Source organism: Leptodactylus fuscus, chromosome 1 (genome assembly GCF_031893055.1).
Source record: "Leptodactylus fuscus isolate aLepFus1 chromosome 1, aLepFus1.hap2, whole genome shotgun sequence".
In the NCBI taxonomy this organism is placed as follows: domain Eukaryota; kingdom Metazoa; phylum Chordata; class Amphibia; order Anura; family Leptodactylidae; genus Leptodactylus; species Leptodactylus fuscus.
The window spans coordinates 10,344,873-10,364,984 of NC_134265.1; the positions used below are offsets into that span (position 1 = coordinate 10,344,873).

The 20,112-nt window shown below is 45.8% G+C and overlaps 1 protein-coding gene and 1 pseudogene across 1 annotated transcript in view; one reads left to right on the forward strand and one right to left on the reverse strand.

Annotated features, from left to right (window-relative positions):
- Positions 1 to 20,112, reverse strand: part of LOC142189797 (uncharacterized) — a 373,599-nt pseudogene that overhangs the window by 339,226 nt on the left and 14,261 nt on the right.
- Positions 1 to 20,112, forward strand: part of LOC142189984 (uncharacterized) — a 373,254-nt gene that overhangs the window by 247,271 nt on the left and 105,871 nt on the right. The window lies entirely within an intron of this gene.

Below are 20,112 nucleotides of genomic sequence, written 5' to 3' on the forward strand. Positions count from 1 at the left end.
CTAGGGTTTACAGAGAATGGTCCGAAAAAGAAAAAACATCCAGTAAGCGGCAGTTCTGTGGGCGGAAATGCGTTGTTGATGCCAGAGGTCAGAGGAGAATGGCCAGACTGGTTCGAGCTGATAGAAAGGCAACAGTGACTCAAATAGCCACCCGTTACAACCAAGGTAGCCAGAAGAGCATCTCTGAACGCCGCACAGTACGTCGAACTTTGAGGCAGATGGGCTACAGCAGCAGAAGACCACACCGGGTGCCACTCCTTTCAGCTAAGAACAGGAAACTGAGGCTACAATTTGCACAAGCTCATCGAAATTGGACAATTGAAGATTGGAAAAACGTTGCTTGGTCTGATGAGTCTCGATTTCTGCTGCGACATTCGGATGGTAGGGTCAGAATTTGGCGTCAACAACATGAAAGCATGGATCCATCCTGCCTTGTAGCAACGGTTCAGGCTGGTGGTGGTGGTGTCATGGTGTGGGGAATATTTTCTTGGCACTCTTTGGGCCCCTTGGTACCAATTGAGCATCGTTGCAACGCCAAAGCCTACCTGAGTATTGTTGCTGACCATGTCCATCCCTTTATGACCACAATGTACCCAACATCTGATGGCTACTTTCAGCAGGATAATGCGCCATGTCATAAAGCTGGAATCATCTCAGACTGGTTTCTTGAACATGACAACGAGTTCACTGTACTCCAATGGCCTCCACAGTCACCAGATCTCAATCCAATAGAGCATCTTTGGGATGTGGTGGAACGGGAGATTCGCATCATGGATGTGCAGCCGAGAAATCTGCAGCAACTGTGTGATGCCATCATGTCAATATGGACCAAAATCTCTGAGGAATGCTTCCAGCACCTTGTTGAATCTATGCCACGAAGAATTGAGGCAGTTCTGAAGGCAAAAGGGGGTCCAACCCATTACTAGCATGGTGTACCTAATAAAGTGGCCGGTGAGTGTACTATGTGAATTTGATTAAACCCTGGAACCAGAGGGAATCCTTGGTGGCCTCAAATACAGAGGTGGGTGATTCATTGCCACCAATCCCTCCAGTCCATGTGAATGAGACCCTGTCAGTGCCCCAAAAACAGGAGGCAAAAGAGTTCCTGCAGAAAAATAGACGCAAGTTCTCGAATCTACCAGGGCTTACACACCTGATAGAGCACCATGTAGAGACAGAACCTGGGAGGAATGTAAACCTCAAACCCTACAGAATACCAGAGGCACATAGGGAGGTAGTGTCAGCTGAGGTTAAACACATGCTTGAGTTAGGTGTAATTGAGGAATCCAAAAGTGAGTGGTCTAACCCAAATGTATTGATACCAAAGCCCAATGGTACTTGGAGGTTCTGCAATGACTTTAGAAAATTGAATAGTGAAAATAGATTTTGCTGCACACACTTTTTTGTGATCAAAGGAATATAGATTTATTTTACAATATAGTTAACGCCTTTTGACACAATGCAAAATATTGGTATAGAAAGACAGGCTAGATCAATTGGATATGACGTTTCGGTCCTTACACCTTCATCAGAAGCGATCTAGTGTGGTAGCAGGATCAGTATAAATGTCATGCCTTGACTGGGCTGCCTCCTCTCACGGGACCTCCACAGTGCAGATTTATTAAGCGGAGGAGAGAGATCTGGTCCCCACCGACTCCCTGCTGCCTGATCAACTCTAACGGCTCCTTCAACTGCCCCCGATACCAGGCATGGGACATCCAATGGCTGGGCTCTGGCCATAGTATGTGGCCTACCCACCATTTCTGCTCCTGCCCGCAGGTCACAGCACCGCACAGCCCGCTGCTTGGCCTCTCTCCTGAGACACCATAGTGTAAATTGGCTTCCTGCTTCCTCCTGAAGTCTACTGGGCATGGTGGTCTTGTTTTTACACGTGTATTCTTTACATGTGTATTCTGCCAAAATGAGCACACATTTACTCCGTGTGAATGGACCCTTACAGAGATGATCTGGGTCCTTTACGATCCAGCAGCTCTTGCAAGATGCTGATACTGGCTGATCACGTGACTGCCGGGTCAGAGTGCGGCCCCATCATGGTGGCGCTCATAGCTGTGTATACAGCGCTTATTGAGCACTATGTACATAGCGATCGAGAAGGTAGCGAAGGTAATAAACCTTCCCTGTCTTCTCTCTCAGAGCTCCGGCTGTAGTTACAATCGGCTCCCAGTTTCAGCAGCTGCACTACCATGTGCAGCTGCTGTGTTCCGGTACGTCCTGTCAGAACATGGCAACCACTTTCTGGATGTAAGCAATCTATGAGTGGTCCGGAAGTGGTTAAACGAGCAGCAGGACTAATTTAATCAAGAGTCACTTAATATCACCCAACATGGCCATTTGGTACATTCTGACAACTGAAGTCTTATGACCACATATAAATATATAGTTGTAAAGGAATTCCTACCATTTAGATGAAATTGATAAAATTGCAAGAAATCAGAATCCGATCTATAATATGAAAAAATTAAGGTAAGTATTGTGCTGAAAAGTATTGTAATACAACAACGAGGATGCTGAGTTAATGATGATAATAAAGAATAAATATCATCAGCATATTAAAATATAAACACATTCACGGTTGAGACCACATGTAGAGTGTGAATCTAATAGGATTAGTGTTGTTTTATTCTGTGGATCTGCTCAATCTGTCAGATTAGGTGATCGGCCACATCTTGGTAGGTTTGCAGTTGTAGAATACTTTTTCCATTTTTGGATGATGGATAGAACCCGGCTCCTTGGTATACCCAAAGCCATCCGGCATCTTGGACTTGGAGTACTGAGGCCTTCATCTCCCTGCTGCTGAGTTACCACCGATCCTCCTGCCTCTCGGGATCGGCAGCATCATAACCCAATCATCCCGGCAGTCAGAACTAAGGTCCACTTGCTCTTCCTGTGGATAAGCCGAAGACACGCTCCTGCCTGGGACTTGCCGCCCTCCTTGACTGGGCTGCCTCCTCTCACGGGACCTCCACAGTGCAGATTTATTAAGCGGAGGTGAGAGATCTGGTCCCCACCGACTCCCTGCTGCCTGATCAACTCTAACCGCTCCTTCAACTGCCCCCGATACCAGGCATGGGACATCCAATGGCTGGGCTCTGTGCGCAGTACGTGGCCTACCCACCATTTCTGCTCCTGCCCGCAGGTCACAGCACCGCACAGCCCGCTGCTTGGCCTCTCTCCTGAGACACCATGGTGTGAATTGGCCTCCTGCTTCCTCCTGAAGTCTACTGGGCATGGTGGCCCTGCTACGGCCTACAGGTAGTGGTCCTCTTCCTCTCCAAATACCTGCCTGCCTCTTCTTCCCTTAGCCCTGCTGTTCTGATTGCAATTACTATGCACTTACGGTTTCTACTGTTATTGACCTGACCTATTAAAATGTTGATTTTAGCTACTGTAAGGTTTTTTTTTTTAAATAACTATTTCATTATTAAACTATATGTGAACATGGTTGATCATGAACAAATGAAAAATTAAATTAAAACTTAATTTTTATTTGCAATGAAACTTCAGTTTTTCTTTTTTTTTTTTTATCTCTAGAAGGTTGAACAGGTTCCTGCAATTTTTCATTGAACACAATAATATAACACATGTCCTTAACATAGATATTTTGCACACCCATTACATGGCAGATTTGTTTTATTGGATAGAAGCTCCATCTCTTCCTTTTAGGCTGGTAGCTGTACTGGTGGAGGCCATGGCTGCTGGACACTCTTCACAATGGCGGCTGCTCCTTTACATCTGGGGTTTACATCTCTGATTTCCTTATACGGCCTAACTAGGGATTTTCCAAATTCTTCAATAAAAATTCTCTTATGCAGCTTACTTCCGTTCCAATTGGGGACGATTTCTCTCTATATAACAAATGTGTTGTGTGCCAAAACATCCAGAATGTTGTAAAATATTATCATTGGCCAACGATTAGCTTTGCGTTTGCATGTTGATATTGCTTGGTCTAGTGTAACAACTGCCCCTTTTGTGTTGCATTATAATCTAATATCATGTTGGGCTTTCTGTCTTCTCGATTACTTATTGCGTTGTGCTGATTAGAATTACATGTTTCTTTTTTGAGGGAACGTAAGACACTTTGAACATTTTGAAAAATATGTATAATTTTTGTCCCACTTCACAATTATCTGCTAGCTTGTGTTGGGTATCATTTAAAGGACCATTTTAAGCATAGGTGCAACGGTGCAGCTGCATCGGGCCCTATGGTAGCAGGGGCCCCCTCAGCTGCCCCAGATCGAGCGGGACAGTTCCGCTGTTACTAGAGGCAGGCAGTGATTTCACCGCTATCGGTGTCCTTAGCTGCTAGCTCCGTACTCCATTACTCAGCCTTTGGCTGATAAGGTCTGTGGACAGGGAAAAAGCGCCAAGCTGGAAACATTAGTCAGAGCCTGCAGGTCCAAAGGTACGCAGTTCGGTAAATAATCGTTTTTTTTTTATTTTTCAATGAAACATTGGTGGTTGAGGTGGGCAGGGGAAATTAAACTATGGGGAGCCCACTTTCAAAAAGTTTGCACAGGGCCCCTAATGCATTAAAACGCCCTGATCACTTAACATTTCAATGAAACATATTTAAGTTTATGATTGTAAGATGCAAAAAATTTCAAGGGGGATAAATACTTTTGCAAGCCACTGTAAGTATAGGGTTAGTTTTGTAGGGACAGATTACTTGACCATACAGTATGTGCCATCAAAAACGACATTGAGAAATCCCTTTCCCGCACTCACGCTCTAGCTCAATCTTTCCAAGACTCCTACCAAAATCTTTACAATCTCAGGGGCCCCCTCTAAGATTTAGAACTGCAAGAGATGCAAATTAGTATTGACAATTATGTGTGAATTCTTTGATGAATAAAGGGGTTTTCCGGGCAAACAATGTTTTTTTGTTGTTTTTTTTTTACTATTGATGTTATTAATGACTAATGATCTTGTAGTGGGGTCTTCACACCATTGAGATCTCACATAAACCTAAAAACAAACAAAAACCTAGAGAAACATTGTTTTAAAGGGGCTCTATCAGCAAAATTATGCTGTATGAGCCCCACATATGCGTGAACAGCCTTTAAAAAGGCTATTCAGGCACCGCTAATCTTATTTTAAACCCCTCGCCTGTTTTAAAATAAAAATATAAAAACATATATATATAAATCATACCTTAGCGTGCACGCTGGGCTTCTTTCTTCTTCCAGCGACGTCCTCCTGTCCTGCCTCTTCTCCACCTTGATCTTCTGTTCTTCCGGCGGGTTGTGTTCAAATCCCGTGCATGCGCAGTAGCGCTCCGTCCAGAGCACTACTGCGCACGTGCCGGCGGCATTTTTGTTGTAGTTCTAAGTATCCCTTACAACTACACGAGCATACGCAGTACGCTTGCGAACTTCTTCATTCCGGACAAAAAGAAGATGAAGGCGTGGAAGAGCGAGGACCAGAGGGTGTTGCTGGAAGAAGAAAGAAGAGGAAGGTGTGCTAGCAGATGACGTCGGACAGTGCACGACCGCTCAGCGTGCACGCTAAGGTACAATTTACATATGTGTTTTTTAAAAAGCCTTTTTAAAGGCTATTCATGCATATGTGGGGCTCATACAGCATAATTTTGCTGATAGAGCCCCTTTAATGTATTAACAAAAGTACCTATAAACTTTTTAGAGATTTCTGTGTTTCTCTGGGGGCCCCTGGTGTCTCCTACTTTTGTTTACTTCCTTTAGTTTCCTGCTATGTAAATTCCTAACCCCTCTCTTCCTCACTCCCCCCTCCCATATACCCTCTCCCTATGTAGCTATCTTTCCTATCCTATATGCCCTACCCTATCTACTCAGCCCAACCTCCAACTCATATTACATACTTACCCTCCATGGCTACTTTCTGTGAAACAGCCTCTTCTCCACCTGTACGTTAGCGCGCTCCTTTTCCACCGTCACCTCTACTGCACATGAGTGGAGACGCAGCAGAGGTGAGTTACTGGCAGCAGTGCGCGAGCACTACTAAGAAAAGAGTACGCACCCTGGCAGTACAGGAGGAGGACCCATTTCATGGGAAGAAGCTGTGGATGTGTAGGTATGAGTTGAGTGGATGTGGGAAGTTGTAGTGATGAATGGTTTCTGTAAATGGCGAAACGGATCGTCAACGGATTATCAGAAAATGTCCCTGGGGCGGTCACATGATATGGGTAAATATACATTTTTTTTATTAATAATGTTATTTAGAAAGTAGGAGGGGAAGGGTGTTTAGATTCACGTAGGGTTTTCAAAATATCCCGGACAACCCCTTTAAAAAGATGCGATTTCCCACTTTCTGGCCATGAAAAAGGCTTCTCTCCTGTGCAAATTCTCTGATGTTTAACAAGACTTGACTTCTCAGTATAACATCTCCCACACTCTGTGCATGAAAATGGCTTCTCCCCTGTGTGAGTTCTCTGATGTTTAATAAGACTTGATCTCTCAATATAACACTTCCCACATTCTGGGCATGAATATGGCTTCTCCCCTGTGTGAATTCTCTGATGTTTAAGAAGACTTGATTTCTCAGTATAACATTTACCACATTCTGGGCATGAAAATGGCTTCTCACCTGTGTGAATTCTCTGATGTTTAATAAGACTTGATTTCCGAGCGAAAATTTTCCCACATTCCAAACAAAGAAATGGCTTCTCCCCTGTGTGAATCTTTTGATGTTGAGCAAGATTTGATTTAGAGTTAAAACATTTCTCACATTCCGGGCATGAATATGGCTTCTCTCCTGTGTGAGTTCTTTGATGTTCAACAAGATATGATTCGTGAGTGAAACATTTCCCACATTCTGGACATGAATATGGCTTCTCCCCTGTATGAATTCTCTGATGTTTAAAAAGACTTGATTTCTGAATAAAACATTTCCCACATTCTGGGCATGAATATGGCTTCTCCCCTGTGTGAATTCTCTGATGTTTAAAAAGACTTGATTTTTTAATAAAACATTTCTCACATTCTGGGCATGAATATGGCTTCTCTCCTGTGTGAGTTCTCTGATGTATAACACCAGATTGTGATGAATTAGAAGAAAAATCTTTCTCCTGAATGGCTGAGGATATATCTGGGGTAATGACATGTTCTTCATATGGATATTGTGTGATCCCATGATCCTCTGCTTTATAATCTGTAGATATCAGATGTCCCTCTGAGCTTCTGGTACAGTCATCTGACAAGAAGAAAACTGATATAAAGTTATGTTTTTCAAAATAGTAATAAGTATATTCCCCACTGAGCTGCCGCTGCCTGAGACGCATCAGAAGGTGTGAAGAAGTGAAATCAGTGGCACAGGCAACAAACAACGGCAGCGCAGCCTACTTCATTAGTATTCACTGTGCTGAGACGAAGGTGCGGGGCAGGAGACGCCACCACTGCTCTAGGTCACTGTAGAGGTGAACACAATCCATGGCCGCTTAAATATGGCCACTTATGTGGAATAATACTGTAGGATGCCATAAATCTTACTGTATTACACCCCATACACACAATAGAATCCAAACCACATCTGCTGGGTTTCCCAGCCTGACTCAACGCGGATCTGCTGTCCCATACAGTATGTAGTAGGGTCTGTGGAGTCACAAGGAAGCAGGGACTCCTAGCGTCATAGATCACTAAGATACGGGGAGTCCTGGTGTGTGGACAGAGTTCAGGCTGGGAAATGTGACTGATGTACAGACCAGATTTTCTAGTCCGAATTCCATAGTGTGATTGGGGTCTAAGGTGAGGTTTACACAGTAACATTTGTAGAAGCTGCTTCAGGAATTCAGAAGAATTTTTCCTCTTTACCAAATTAGCCCCCGAATCTCCATCAGATTCCTTACTGGTCAGGTGGGATTTTCCACCTCCCATTTATTTCCATAGAGCTCTGAGGTGGAATCTGCCTGAAGATCGAGCAGGAGGATTATTTTTCCGCTACCTGAAATAATCTGCTATATACAGTTAGGGCCAGAAATATTTGGACAGTGACACAATTTTCGCGAGTTGGGCTCTGCATGCCACCACATTGGTTTTGAAATGAAACCTCTACAACAGAATTCAAGTGCAGATTGTAACGTTTAATTTGAAGGGTTGAACAAAAATATCTGATAGAAAATGTAGGAATTGTACACATTTCTTTACAAACACTTCACATTTTAGGAGCTCAAAAGTAATTGGACAAATAAACATAACCCAAACAAAATATTTTTTTTTTCAATATTTTGTTGCGAATCCTTTGGAGGCAATCACTGCCTTAAGTCTGGAACCCATGGACATCACCAAATGCTGGGTTTCCTCCTTCTTAATGCTTTGCCAGGCCTTTACAGCCGCAGCCTTCAGGTCTTGCTTATTTGTGGGTCTTTCCGCCTTAAGTCTGGATTTGAGCAAGTGAAATGCATGCTCAATTGGGTTAAGATCTGGTGATTGACTTGGCCATTGCAGAATGTTCCACTTTTTTGCACTCATGAACTCCTGGGTAGCTTTGGCTGTATGCTTGGGGTCATTGTCCATCTGTACTATGAAGCGCCGTCCAATCAACTTGGCATTATTTGGCTGAATCTGGGCTGAAAGTATATCCCGGTAGACTTCAGAATCCATCCGGCTACTCTTGTCTACTGTTATGTCATCAATAAACAAAAGTGACCCAGTGCCATTGAAAGCCATGCATGCCCATGCCATCACGTTGCCTCCACCATGTTTTACAGAGGATGTGGTGTGCCTTGGATCATGTGCCGTTCCCTTTCTTCTCCATCATTCTGGTACAGGTTGATCTTTGTCTCATCTGTCCATAGAATACTTTTCCAGAACTGAGCTGGCTTCTTGAGGTGTTTTTCAGCAAATTTAACTCTGGCCTGTCTATTTTTGGAATTGATGAATGGTTTGCATCTAGATGTGAACCCTTTGTATTTACTTTCATGGAGTCTTCTCTTTACTGTTGACTTAGAGACAGATATACCTACTTCACTGACAGTGTTCTGGACTTCAGTTGATGTTGTGAACGGGTTCTTCTTGACCAAAGAAAGTATGCGGCGATCATCCACCACTGTTGTCATCCGTGGACGCCCAGGCCTTTTTGAGTTCCCAAGCTCACCAGTCAATTCCTTTTTTCTTAGAATGTACCCGACTGTTGATTTTGCTACTCCAAGCATGTCTGCTATCTCTCTGATTGATTTTTTCTTTTTTTTTCAGCCTCAGGATGTTCTGCTTCACCTCAATTGAGAGTTCCTTTGACCGCATGTTGTCTGGTCACAGCAACAGCTTCCAAATGCAAAACCACACACCTGGAATCAACCCCAGACCTTTTAACTACTTCATTGATTACAGGTTTACGAGGGAGATGCCTTCAGAGTTAATTGCAGCCCTTAGAGTCCATTGTCCAATTACTTTTGGTCCCTTGAAAAAGAGGAGGCTATGCATTACAGAGCTATGATTCCTAAACCCTTTCTCCGATTTGGATGTGGAAACTCTCATATTGCAGCTGGGAGTGTGCACTTTCAGCCCATATTATATATATAATTGTATTTCTGAACATGTTTTAGTAAACAGCTAAAATAACAAAACTTGTGTCACTGTCCAAATATTTCTGGCCCTAACTGTAATTCTGGTCAATTCTTTCCCTTCACGAGAACTGACAGCCGGTGAGGAAGAAATTTCCCTCGTTCACATCGATGTCAAGTCCATATTCCTGCTGTCCGTTCTATTCTATACTACATTTATTACCCCCTATAGCGGTATCACATTTATATTCATGTATTAGTATTTTACCTGAATCGGGGAACAACAAATAGTCTAAACAATGTCTGAATAGAATCAGTGACCCTTCTGTGCTTTATATAGTGGCGACTCCTCACCTGGGCGGTTCCCTGTAGGAATGTCCTCCTCACACTCCTCATCACCACTCACATAGGGCTCTTCCTTTATTCTCATAGATATAGCATTAATGTCGCTCACATCTTTATCCTGATGGAAAATCTGTGAAACAAATAATGTAAAAGTCACCGGACAAATGGGGAAGTCACAGAGAATGTTCTAGATCATTAATCCGCATGAAGATGAAAGATGTCCTGACAGTAGCTGCAGGTCTGTGAGAAGCCGGATAAACATATTAGATGGCGGCTCAATGACACCGCCCATGTATATAACCATATAATACTGCTGGACACAACAAGACTGACCACAAGGACCTCACAGCCCGTCTACACATCATAGGGAATATCTCCATCTACCTGATCATCATCCTGTGGAAGAAGAGGACTGGGACATCTCTCCGGTGTTGTCCTCTTACTGGATCTACCTGTAGGAAACACAGACAGGGACTGAATTCATTCTGTACATACAAATAATGGAAGTCCATGTGTATATAGTCATGTCTATTACCTGCTGATGTGAGGGGCTGGTGGTCCTCCATCATCACCTCCTTGTACAGATCCTTGTGTCCTTCTAAATACTCCCACTCCTCCATGGAGAAATAGACAGCGACATCCTGACACCTTATAGGAACCTGACAACACAATGATACAGTCATCACCCCGACCCCTCCAGTTACTGTATAATGTCCCAGCATTCCCAGCACTGTCACCTCTCCAGTCAGCAGCTCCAGCATCTTGTTGGTGAGTTCTAGGATCTTCTGTCCATTGATCTCCTCCTGTATCAGGGGGTGAGGTGGAGGCCCTGGGATTGGGCTCAGGGTTCCTCCATATCCTTCATACACAGGAGCCTGACAGTGCCCACTAGAGGTCTTCTTCACTACTGTGTAATCCTGGTTATGGGGAGACACATTAATAAATCTCACTACATACATGTCCAGAGTCCATCACCTCTCCAGTCATATCATCTGTTATTACTATAGATAAGAATGATGTCATGATGACATCATCAGAATCTCTCACCTCTCCAGTAAGCTGGTAGATGATCTCTAGGGTGAGATTTAATAGACTTTCCGCCATCTTGTTCCTGTCTCTTTCCATCCTTGATGGATCAATCAGGAATATTCTCTTCTATAGAAGATACTGAGAGGATTCTATATTGTAGGAACCTGAATGGAGAGAAGATGAGACAATGTAATCACTACACGGAATCCCATGGAATAAATAGAAGAGTTGAGTCCCATTATTATCACCACCTCCTACTTCTGACGTCGGCAGCGTGTAGCTCAGGAAGGGAGTGACTTGTTGTGGGCCGGCTTGGTGGGTATATAAGGTGTGTGATAGGCTGAACAGAATCTCATTGTTGTTATTGGTAAAGGGGACGATTTATCAGAGTTGCACAAGGGATAATTATTGGCTGTTGGGCCAAGGGTGACAGTATTTCTCCAACAGCACAGGTTGTTAACTGTTCGTGCGCTGCTTTGGTGAAAGTGTATTGTGAGTGGAGAAATGGCGCCATTGGGAATAACCAACATGGAAACTGTGGAGAAAGTTTAACCTCAGCTGTGAAGATGTGCGAGTACAGATTCACACACTACAGTGGAGCAGCTCAGCATGAAAATTAATCGGGGCTACCAGATGTGTCTAAAATAACAGTTCAGTGAACCCTAATGTGTATGGAGCTTCGATTGTTCCTACGCTAGAAAGAAGGCTTCATTTTACACGGCCATATTGGAATTTGACCACCATTGATTAGCTAAGGGTTGCATTCTCAGAGGAGTCCCGTTTTCCGCTTCATGAAATGGATGGACATCGGCATGTCAGGCACGAAACATCAGAGAACAAACACCTGCAACCAGTGCTGGAAGAAGACAAGCTGGTGGCGGCAGCGTTATAGTCTGGGGAATTTTTTCGCGCCATTCTCTGGGCCCGCTCATCTATATAGAAGGCAATCTTAACAGATTTGGGTATGAATCCATCCTTGCAGATCACATACATGCTGTTTTTTTTCGGGGGGGGGGGGGAGGGAAATAAAATTTTACCGCAAAATGATGTCTAGAAATGTCTGACAGTGGTTGGAAGAGAATGACCAAGACTTCCAAGTACTTCCCTGGCTCCCTTTTTTTCCTAGACTTGAACCCAATTGAGCATCTGTGGGGCCATCTTGTTCGTTGTGTTCATTCTATGAATCCTCCCCCATGTACCCTCCAGTAAATATGGGGTGCGCTGCAGTCAACATGGCTCCAGATACCTGAGACAACCTACCAGTCACCCCCAGTCCATCTATCTGCTGTCTGAGCTGCACACGGTAGTTACTCTAGCTGTCTACAATTGCCGTCGTACTACTCCTCCCAGCAAACACCATCCCCTGCACCAATCAGTAAATTTCAAGACCTGGAACAACCTTAGTAATGAGACGTCTGCTGAAACCTCTCACCGCAACGCTTCATCATAAACTACTTCCATACTGCTGGCTATTTCCCTTTGGAATTTCAGTTTCTGTAAATGGAAGACGCTCTACAGCGAGATGGTCATCAGATCTGTCCCGGCTATGTGAGGATCTTCACATCACATTGGACACTTACCTGACTTTAGTGCTGGCGACTGATTCTCTCGGCTTACAACCTCCACCGACCCCCACCGTGGTAAACTATACATACGCCTAAAGCTCAAAGGGTTACGTTCTGCACTTTTTGTTGATCTCCTGCCAAAGTTTGTGTGTTAGACTAACTCTAGGCCACCTCTATGATAAATCAACTTGGTATAGCAGCTTCTCTGAAGTGCGTCTACATACTCATTTGGAGATTATTCTTCTAAACTACTGCTTCACTGACGCTTTCTTTTCTTCTTTGCAATCCGGGTCTGATGAAGGTCTAATATAGACCGAAAAACGTACCCTATTTTATTGGATTGCATATTTTTGTAATAAAGCTCCAATCTTTTTGCACAACTAAAGAATTCTGGCTGATTTTGAATGCCTGATATATTTTTCTAGAAAAGTCTGGGGTGAAACCCTATCAAGTGCGCCAACCAAGTCACAAGGAGAGCTGTGGTTTTTTTCAAACATCAGAGGTGGATTCACGCCATGAAGTTATCCTGCAGAGCTGCGCTCCATCTTACAGGTGTAAGGACTCCTCACGTAGCTTTGCTTGGTCATACATCTTACTGCGGATCCCAGGCACATCTTATTTCATGGCCATCACTATGTAATTCTAGTAAGAGAGATAGGTTTGTTTTACATGGGACTGCATGTTTGATGAGGCTGAGGGGAGTGATGTAATTACATGGGACTGCATGTTTGATGAGGCTGAGGGTAGAGTGATGGAGTTACATGGAACTGTATCCTGGAGGGTCTGGGGGATTGGATTGATGTTTAGGGTGGTATAGGAGTTGTTGGTATGGAGGGAGACAGGGTCCTTTAGGTGTTTCTGTCATTTAAGGGGGGGGGGGGTAGGTGATCTTTGGGGGTACTGCTGGCATCTAAGGTAGGGAAGGCAGTGGGGTACACAGTACTACATGCTCAGCAGTGTCCCCCGCCACAGTATTATGTGCCCAGCAGTGTTCCCCCCACAGTATGTCATGCTCAGCAGTGGCCCCACATACACAGTATTACATGCTCAGCATTGCCCTCCCCCCCTCCCATACAGCAACATGCCGGGGCCCCTTTTCATTTACAATATATATAGTGGTACTGGTCCCCGACTATCTCCAGCTGGCCGCGAGCCCCATATCTCACTGGGCCAGGTCACAATCGTTACACCCCTGACAATGAGTCTTAGAGGTACTGCTGGCATCTAATGGGGGGAAGGGGGTCTCTGGGGTACTGCTGGCATCTAAGAGGGCAGGGGGTCTTTAGGGTACTTCTGGCATTTGATGGAGGGACAGGGGCCTTTGGGGTGCTTCTGGCATCTATAAGAGAGGAAAGGGATCCTTGGTGTTCTTCTAAAGTGGGGGCAGGGTTCCTTACTGGTGCAGCTGGCATCTGAAGAAGGGCATGAGTCCCTTGGATGCTGCTAGCATCTAAGTGGGCAGGGGTCCTTGGGATGCTGCTGGTATCTGAAAGTGAGCAGGGGGAAGTCCTTGGGGTGCTATTGGCATCTAAGGAGGATGCTGCTGGCATGGATAGGAGGAAGGTATCCCTGGTGTGCTTTTGGCAACTAAAAGAGATGGAGACACAGGTCCCTGGGGTGCCATCAACCTCTAATTATGTGGGCATGAATCGTTGGTGTGCTTCGGGCATCTGAAGGGGTGCTGCTTGCATGTAATGGGGGCAGGGTCCCTGAGGGGGGGGGTCTGCTGCATGCGTCTATGTGGGATCCCAGGGAACTTTGTGTGAGGGGGTGCTAGTGGTGGTCCCTTGGGTACTTCCTACACAGAAAAAAGGCCTCAAAAATAAACAAAGGTAAGGCCACATTCCACAGCAAAACCCCCAAAAAACGAAAAAAAAAAAAAAAAAGTCAAAAATAGCAATGAATGCAAAATAATTATAAAAATAGTAATTAGTTTATTAATAAATAATATAAAAATTTCATAGCAGCAGGGCAGATAACAAAAGCCACAAAAGATACACTAAGACATCAGGTGGGTAAATCGACCAATTTATTCACTATATACTTATCAAGGAGGACATTATAGTGTGTGGGGGCCACAGGGAGGACGTTATAGTGTGTGGGGGCCACAAGGAGGACATTATAGTGTGTGGGGGCCACAAGGAGGACATTATAGTGTGTGGGGGCCACATGGAGGACATTATAGTGTGTGGGGGCCACAGGGTGGACATTATAGTGTGCGGGGGCCACAAGGAGGACATTATAGTGTGTGGGGGCCACAGGGAGGACGTTATAGTGTGCGGGGGCCACAAGGAGGACATTATAGTGTGTGGGGGCCACAGGGAGGACGTTATAGTGTGCGGGGGCCACAAGGAGGACGTTATAGTGTGTGGGGGCCACAAGGAGGACATTATAGTGTGTGGGGGCCACAGGGAGGACAATATAGTGTGTGGGGGCCACAGGGAGGACATTATAGTGTGTGGGGGCCACAGGGAGGACATTATAGTGTGCGGGGGCCACAGGGAGGACGTTATAGTGTGCGGGGGCCACAAGGAGGACATTATAGTGTGTGGGGGCCACAGGGAGGACGTTATAGTGTGTGGGAGCCACAAGGAGGACATTATAGTGTGTGGGGGCCACAAGGAGGACATTATAGTGTGTGTGGGCCACAGGGAGGACGTTATAGTGTGTGGGGGCCACAGGGAGGACGTTATAGTGTGCGGGGGCCACAGGGAGGACGTTATAGTGTGCGGGGGCCACAGGGAGGACGTTATAGTGTGTGGGAGCCACAAGGAGGACATTATAGTGTGTGGGGGCCACAAGGAGGACATTATAGTGTGTGTGGGCCACAGGGAGGACGTTATAGTGTGTGGGGGCCACAGGGAGGACGTTATAGTGTGTGGGGGCCACAAGGAGGACGTTATAGTGTGTGGGGGCCACAGGGAGGACGTTATAGTGTGTGGGGGCCACAAGGAGGACGTTATAGTGTGTGGGGGCCACGAGGAGGACGTTATAGTGTGTGGGGGCCACAGGGAGGACATTATAGTGTGTGGGGGCCACAGGGAGGACGTTATAGTGTGTGGGGGCCACAGGGAGGACGTTATAGTGTGTGGGGGCCACAGGGAGGACGTTATAGTGTGTGGGGGCCACAGGGAGGACGTTATAGTGTGTGGGGGCCACAGGGAGGACGTTATAGTGTGTGGGAGCCACAAGGAGGACATTATAGTGTGTGGGGGCCACAAGGAGGACATTATAGTGTGTGTGGGCCACAGGGAGGACGTTATAGTGTGTGGGGGCCACAGGGAGGACGTTATAGTGTGCGGGGGCCACAGGGAGGACGTTATAGTGTGTGGGAGCCACAAGGAGGACATTATAGTGTGTGGGGGCCACAAGGAGGACATTATAGTGTGTGTGGGCCACAAGGAGGACATTATAGTGTGTGGGGGCCACAGGGAGGACGTTATAGTGTATGGGGGCCACAAGGAGGACATTATAGTGTGTGGGGGCCACGAGGAGGACATTATAGTGTGTGGGGGCCACAGGGAGGACGAATATAGTGTGTGGGGGCCACAAGGAGGACGTTATAGTGTGTGGGGGCCACAAGGAGGACGTTATAGTGTGTGGGGGCCACAAGGAGGACGTTATAGTGTGTGGGGGCCACGAGGAGGACATTATAGTGTGTGGGGGCCACGAGGAGGACATTATAGTGTGTGGGGGCCACATGGAGGGAGACTGAGTGTATGAGAAGGGCTGAGAACGAGCACTTACCTCCTCGGGTACAGCAGCCGTGTGATCAGCGGACCTGTGATGATGTCCTAGGTGTGGGAGGAGTCAAGGAGTCACATGATCAGGTCCTGTTATTGCTTCATCTGTGCAGAAGATGCTAGTGAGCTAAAGGACCTATGATGACATCACGACCATGTGATCAGGCTCTGGTGTGGGCGGAGCTAATCAGGACAGTGCCGAGTTACACAGGAAGAGAAGGCTGCAGGGAAAGGAGACCGTGAGGTAAGATGGAGGGAAGAGACAGCAAGAGGGGGGAGGGGGGTGCCTGCTTTCGCTCACACACAGCCTGTACACCCAAGTAACCATCTCGCTACCTCACAGCCTTCACCCCTATATCACCCTCTTTCTGACACAAAGCCTGCACACATTCCCCTCTCCTGCTCACATATAGCCAGAGGTAAGTGGGGTGGCAGGCTGTGTGTGAGCAGGAGGGTGCATGGGGGTACAGGCCAAGCTTAGCAGGTGGGGGTGTGGAGGATGCTTGAGAAATAAAGAGGAGATGGTGCAAGATGGAGAATTGGGGTAGCGCCTGCGTGATAAAAAGGGTACACTGAGGGTATAGCGCTGTGTGAGACTGTTATGGATTTAAAAAAAAAACAAACCTTAAAGGGGCTCTATCAGCAAAATCATGCTGCTAGAGCCCCACATATGCGTGAATAGTCCTTAAAAAGGCTATTCAGGCACCGCTAAAGTTAAATTAAACTACCCCCCCCCCCCCCCCCCCCCCCCCCCGTTTTAAAATAAAACCCTAAAAAAGAATGTGATCTACTTACGCATCGTGCACGCTGGGCGGCCATTCAGGGTGTGTCTTCTTCTTCATCCACGCCTCTTCTTCCTCCGATGTCCTCGGGTCCCGTCTTCTTCCGGCGCTCACTAACTGACACTGATATAAAAAAAATGGCCTGGGCGCCTGCGCAGTAGCATGCGGCTTCTACTACGGCTACTGCGCAGGCGCCCAGGCCATTTTTTTATATGCCAGGGCCTCGGGAGCGCCGGAGGAGGACGGGACTCGAGGACATCGGAGGAAGAAGAGGCGTGGATGAAGAAGAAGACACACCCTGAATGGCCGCCCAGCGTGCACGATGCGTAAGTAGAGAACATTCTTTTTTAGGGTTTTATTTTAAAACGGGGGGTAGTTTAATATAACATTTACAGTGCCTGAATAGCCTTTTTAAGGACTATTCACGCATATGTGGGGCTCTATCAGCATGATTTTGCTGATAGAGCCCCTTTAAAAGAATGTTTCTCTAGGTTTTTGTTTGTTTTTAGGTTTATGTGAGATCTCAATGGTGTGAATACCCCACTACAAGATCATTAGGTGCCAGTGCTCTAGATCAAGCAAAGTGCCCCATGTGATCAAATGTCTCAACCAGGCACCTCCAAATAGGCAACACTTGTAAAGGTTTATAAAATAAGGCTTTGTTTGGAGCCTTCAAGAACAGTTACTTGATGGCCCCTCAGTGCCCCCACACTCAGTGCCCACATGTAATCTAATGGCCCCACTGCGACCAACATGTTATATAATGGCCCTTACTCTTCCTCCACATGTATGCAGCCTGCAGTAGAAGTGCCAATATTTTGTAATGCATTACATTAGGGATCAGACTCCCTGGGGTTCAAGACCTTCTAAGGGGTCTATTAAATGCAAAAACAAAATAAAAAAATATTAAAAATTAAAATCACCCCCCCTCTAGAATACATATAAAAGTCCTTTATTACTGTGAAAAACATACATTAGGTATCCCTGTGTCTGAAAATGCTCGCTCTATAAAAGTATTTTCCCCGTATGGTGGATGCCATGGCAGGAAATAAAAATCAAAAGTATAAAACTGCTATTTTTTCACTTTTTTGCCTCTGATAAAAATTTGAATAAAAAATGATCAAAGCAATAAACAGTCCCCAAAATGGTAAGGGGGAGTTCACACGGTGTAAAGTGGCGCGCAATCTGGGACGTCTACGCGTGTCAGCAGTTTGCGCGCGCAAAAAGATCCCATTGATTTCAATGGAAGTTACGATCGTATACGGTGCGTAATTTTGCGCCTGTAATTTTTAAAATTACGGGCGCAAAATTACGCGTCGTATTAGATCATAACTCCCATTTAAATCAATGGGATCTTTTTGAGCGCGCAAACTGCTGACATGCGTAGACGTGCCAGATTGCGCGCCACTTTACACCGTGTGAACTCCCCCTAAAACTAAAAAGTACACCTGGATCTGCATAAAAAAAAAAAAGACGCCCTCTGCTGTGTCATAATATGGCAACTTGAAGAAAAATAATTTTTTTTGCAATGTTTTAGATATTTGTTAAGGGGATTAAATGTAAATATAACTGTATAAATTTGTTTTCCCGTGCATCGTAATGAAACATAGAAGACAGGGGACATATCGTTTTGGCTACAGAGTGAATGACGTAAAAACAAAGCCCGTAAGAAAGTCACACAAATGAAGTTTTTCTCAAATTCAATCCAATACTGAATTTTTTTTTTCCAGCTTCCCAGTACATTGTACAGAATAATAATGGTACGTTTAGAGTGAAAGGTTTTCGCCGTGTGAACTCTCCGTGCAGTTAGGGCTCGTTCACATCTGCGGCCCGGCACTCCGTACTTAGGTTTCCGTTTCCTGCCTAAAACACAGGCAGGATACGGAAAACTGCAGGAGTCTCTCTCACCCATTCATTTGAATGGGTGAGAGAGATGTCCGGCCGTGCGCGGCGGTGAGCGTTTTAGGCTCTCCGCCGCGAAACCGGGTTTTATAATCCGGACACAGAGTCGGACATGCAGTACTCTGTGTCCGGATAAAAAAAATCCGGTTTCGCGGCGGAGAGCCTAAAACGCTCACCACCGCGCACGGCCGGACCCGGTCTATGGTTTCCGTCTTCTGGCATGCAGAAGACGGAAACCATAGAACGGAGACCCCAAACGCAGGTGTGAACCCAGCGTTAGTTGCGACGGGATGCAGTGCACCAGCATCCCGTCGCAGCATCCTGCTCCTGATTAGGCCCGTATGAATGGGCCTAATCGGGAGTGAGTCTCGCTCCGCTGGATCTGTGGGAAGAAACTGCATGTTGCTTCTTTTTCCCACTAGCGGGAAAAAAATTGCTGGCGGGAAAAAAAGGTGAGCAGATCCCATTCAAATGATGGGAGCCTTTTTTTTTGCAGATGGATTTTGAGGCAGATTTTGCCTCAAAATCCGCCTGCAAAACACTGTGTGAACTAGCCCTTATGAAGAACAATTTGTCCTGCAAATATTAATATTTTGCCTAGGATAAAATGTAATTTCTACACTAATATAAACACCCTCCCCCCAACTACTTTCTTAATTACATAATTTATGAAAAAAATGTATTTACTCATATTCATGGGGTGGTCATGTGACAACAACAGAACGACTACTCCCCCACCCACCCATTTTTGTGTCTCTTCCTTCCAGACTTCCTCCTGCAGGATGTCTCCTCCCTCTTTGCTGATAATCCACCTCTACTGTGCAGGTGTGGGAGCAATAGCCTCTCATGCCTGTGTTGTAGAGGTGGATTGCTGGCTGCAGAGCAAAGAGCAGCGGCGGGACTATTGCAGGTAGGAGCAGTCTCACAGGAGGAAGTCTGGAAGTAAGAGACAAGTATGATGTGGTGGACTAAGTTAGTTGGGAAGGTCTAGTAGTGGGCGGGATAGCTAGAGAGACAGGGAGAGGGAGGTAGTGCGAGTCAGCCTACACGTACCATGATGTATTAACTAAGGCCTGGTTCACATCTGTGTTCGGTATTCCATTCCATGCTTGGTAACTCCCCCGAATGGAATACTGAATTCATTAAAAAGCAGTGAGCAATTTAACCGCACGGATACCATAGGCTATAATGGGGTCCGTGTGTTTTCCGCACAAATCATGCGGAGAGGAAAGTGCTGCTTGTAGGATTTTTCT